We start from the raw sequence: 4,601 nt of genomic DNA on the forward strand, positions 1-4,601 counted from the left end.
AAATTAATTTAGATGCCAAAAGCGGGTGATTTGCCAAATGAGTGAAAGCAATGGAAATTTTAAATGGAAACCACAGAATAGGTTTGTGCTATTATAAACGGGGCTACAACCTTGAATAATAGGCCTACAGCATTACACACTGGGAATAATTTTTTTATATATTTTTCTATTATGTCTTGGAATGCAAAGTGTATTTGAACTTTGGAAACATTTTTGTGTGTGTGTGTGTGTGTGTGTGTGTGTGTGTGTGTGTGTGTGTAACGTACATGGACAATGATGCTACATTTTGATTCTGATATAAAAAGTTTTCAAATATCCATGCATCCATTTTTGTAATCCTTGCTAAATATATAGCCTATATAATGTATTGCAGTGCAAACATTCGAAATATAAAATAGTACACAAATATGTTATATTTCTTAAACGTTTTACACACCATTTTAAGGGATTGTTCAGGCCAAAATGGAAATTCGGTCATCATTTATTCACCCTCGTGTCATTCTAAACTTCAGTGGGGTCAGTTTTTGCATTGACCTTTGTGGAGAAAAACATTATTTAAAGTAACTTCCTTTGTGTTCTAAAGAGGAAAAAAAACTCATAAAGGTTTGGAACGATAGAGAGTAAATAAAATGATGACTGATTTTCTACTTAAATGTGTTAGCTGCACAAATAATTACTGTAAAATAAATAAATAGGCTAACTCAACAAACAAATAATCATAACCTTCTTCTATTTAACAGTCTGAAACAAAGCTGACTGTTAAAGTGTAAATGAGGGTGTGTTTTTTGTGGGTGTAAACCTCTGTCCTGAGGCTAACCCTCCCACTCACCCACCTCAATAAGCATGACCCTAATTTAAACCATGTGCCTCCAAATTGAAAACATGGATTCAAAATTGAGTATTTGCTTTTTCACTGACTAATGTCTCCCAGGAGACACCTTCAGCCGGTCCAATTGTGTCAGAAAGAGGGGCAAGGGGCAATGTTGAGTGTTCATAAGCCTTCAGTTAAATGCTCTTGCATGAGCTTAAGTGAACACAGCACTGCACATACATGGAGTGTGTTAGAATCTGATCCGGGACGATTCCTGACATGAAGGCGTAATTTCAGAGCAGTCACCTGATCGCTGGTGTACGCAATATAAACTGTGAGATAAATTATATTCCATCATTTGTTGAGCCTGTGTTTGTGTGTGTGAGATAGAGACAGACAGACAGGGAGTGATTTGAGTTATAACCCTAAGAAAATAATCCAAAAAGAGGATTGGTGTAACCTGATTTGCTTTCTTAACACTGCAATGGTCAAGAGAGGTGAAAAAATAAGTCATGGTTGTAAAAGCAGAACTTTGAACGGGCATATGATAAACTTTACATTTATAAGATTGGTGTTCCAACACTCCTTGAATCACTTGTATTTAGACAAAAACTGATGACAAAAATACCACAAGCTCACACTGCCAGCAAAGATCACACTTCAAAATAAAGGTACCTTTCTCTCAAAAAAAATTAATACAATAAAAAAGTACAAAAGTTGTCACTTTAGGTGGTAATATGTACTTTAAAGGTTCTAATATGCTCTCTTTAGTGGTAAATAAGGTACAAAGGTTCTGCCCAAATGACATCTTTTTTTACCTTTTTTTCTGAGAGTGTATTGGCATCTGTGGTTGCTTGAAAACTTTTAACATGGAACCTTTCCATTCCACAAAAGGTTCTTTTAATTTTGAAAAATGTCTTCACACTACAGAAAGGCCTGATCACTGAAAGGTTTTTTTGAGGTTCTTCTCTGGCATCACTGCTAAAAACCCCCTTTTCAGAGCCTTCATTTCTAAGAGTGATAGGGATGCAAAAGTTTCTCACCTTTTTCTTTCTTTTTCTTCTTTTTGAACCCTGGACACTTTTCAAATCCTTCACAGGTGCTGAGCTCAAATTTAGTCTGTGGTTCAAAACAAGAGTTCACAGTCATAGCCTCTGGATTGTGGTCAGATTAGTCAGAGAGCGATACATGTAACCAGAATGAGGTTTATTGATGATGAAACCAGTTTTAAAGGCTCAATTTAATACAAGAAACATGAACAATAAGAAACAGAGAGATTCTGTGAAGGTTAATTGATTTATGAGATACTGATTGAAAGCTTGGTTTGATACCTCAGATTCACATTCCCAAGGTGATGCCATGGCAACCACAGAATGACCTCAGCACTGCATTACATCATATTCTCAAGCAGAGAAAAGGGTTCTTCCCTAAACTTGACTCATGCTGATAATGAATCTCAATTGTGCGACTATGACTGCGTGTCACTTGTTTTGCATTTTTAGTGCACTGCTTTTATAATGCAAGTATGAAACCAATCACACACACATACACACACACACACAGAGCGAGAGAGACAAGAAAACCTGTTGACCCTGCACAGATGGAGTCAAGTCGGGCAAATAACTCTGAAAGCAGTTTACGGCTGCAGTTTAGACCCGATTTCATCCTGATCCCAACTGGAAAAAACAGAAATCAGAGTTCAGAGTTCAAAATATCCATTCCAAAAGCTCAAAATATAATTCAGTTTAAATGTCAAAAATATTCCCATATTTAAAACCAGGAGCCTTCAAATCTTTACCTCCCACTCAAGACTCACAACCAATTCAGGGACACAAAGTATAAATAATACTTAATAATACTTAGAAAGTTATAGAATAGTTCGAATATATGTCATGAGAATTTAAGTTCTCTCTCTTTCTATATATAAATATATATATAGAAAACTCAGGATTTAGACTTTAGTGATTTTTTTAACTGTTCCTTAAAAAAGTTCCTTAAACAACAACAAAAAAAGTACTGTAGCCACAAATCCCTCATTAAAACATTTAAAGAAGTGTTGTGATGACCCTTCGTGAGTCCAAGCACAATAGTGGCCATTAGTTTCCTGTTTTCTCAGAATGACTGACTTACTCACAAAAGAGTCAGAGGCCATTCTGATGGGAAGTGAGCCCATAGTAATGGGAACATTACTATCACACAGATTTCAAAAAGAGAAAAACAAATGTGCTTTGGATTGAAGGGAAGACTTAAATGCAAGCATTATATTCCTTCCTTGGAAAAAAAAAAGTCTGACGTCAAAAGAGAACCTTTTTAACTTATACACAAAGATCTTTTTATTATTTAGTTCTAACCATCTATACACTGGTGCTTTAAAGAATGGAGACATTCTAACAGAAATATATTTACGAGCCATACAGTCGACTCAAACCAGAATAGTTTTCAAATTTGGTCTAAATTACTCAGTAAGGACATAATTTTGGTAGAATATATTTGTTAGTTAGTTTGTTTGTTTCTTTCGTGCATAACAGGGTTAAATAGACACAATTTGAGTATTAACTGTAAAAAGGGACAAGATAAATTATTTGTCTCTCTGCCTTGATGTCGAAAGTGTCCAAATGACATAAATTCTTGCGAGTTTATGGAATGTTTTATTGTTTTTTTTATGTAACGGGGTTACACACAAACATCCAAACTTTACAGTATACATATAAATTTGTTAAGTTTAAATAATTTTACTATAATGACCTATGATCTATTAGAATTTACATAACATCTCATAGATTAGGAAAAATTTGGAATTGGATTGGATGCCAAATTGGAGTTCAATGCATATATTATACAAAAATGGTTATTGATAGCAAGAGGGTTCTTTGTAGCTGACACAACTGAAAAAAGCACTCGAGAACCTTTAGGAATGTGTAAACCCTCAAAACCGGCTCCTAATCTCTCCTTTTCAGCTTCCATGAAAACATCAAGCAGAGTCTGTTTTAGGTAAAAGATATTGTACAATTACTGACTGATAATAAAGTATTAATATAGTACAATAAATATCTAAGATTCAAAGTTATGTAAGTATTAAATACAAGACACATCATTTTCTTAAAGAAACATAAAAACCTTCACTGCGAAAACATCACAAATCTCAAAACCACGAAACATACCAGTCACGAAGATTCTCGTGACTTCGTTCAAGCCCATTTCATTTCAGCTGCAGGCCGTGATCGTGAGGTCCCACCACACCCTTCAGAGCCTATTTTAAGATTCTCAGAACTAAAAATAACTCTATTAATTCTGTTTCTTTAGTAGAGGGAGCATCAGGAAGGCTGAACGTGGGCTCCGGGTTCGATAAGATCACTCACGGATGCGTCAGCTTCCCTCTGATTGGATAATGAATCATACATTGAGAGTGAAGCGTGCGGGAAAGCCCCGCAGTGAAACACAGTGGAGGTTCTATTCAGCGTGAGATTGAGCCCCGGAGATAGACGTCTAGGGACCGAGGACACCACACACACACACACACACACACACACACAGACACACACACACACACACACACAGACACACAGACACACAGACACACACACACACACACACACACACACACACACAGTGCCGGAGAGGAAGGGGTCATCATCCACCACCCACTCACAGGGTGAGGTTTCTCTCACACACACACACACACACACACTTCCAGTCAGTCCCCCCACTCTCACAACCACCCCAGAGTCCTCAACTGGCTCTGCATCAGAGTAAAAATAAAGAGGGGAGAGACGAACAGAAAGAAAAAAGA

This window comes from Carassius carassius, chromosome 6, assembly GCF_963082965.1.
Source record: "Carassius carassius chromosome 6, fCarCar2.1, whole genome shotgun sequence".
NCBI classification, from domain to species: Eukaryota; Metazoa; Chordata; class Actinopteri; order Cypriniformes; family Cyprinidae; genus Carassius; species Carassius carassius.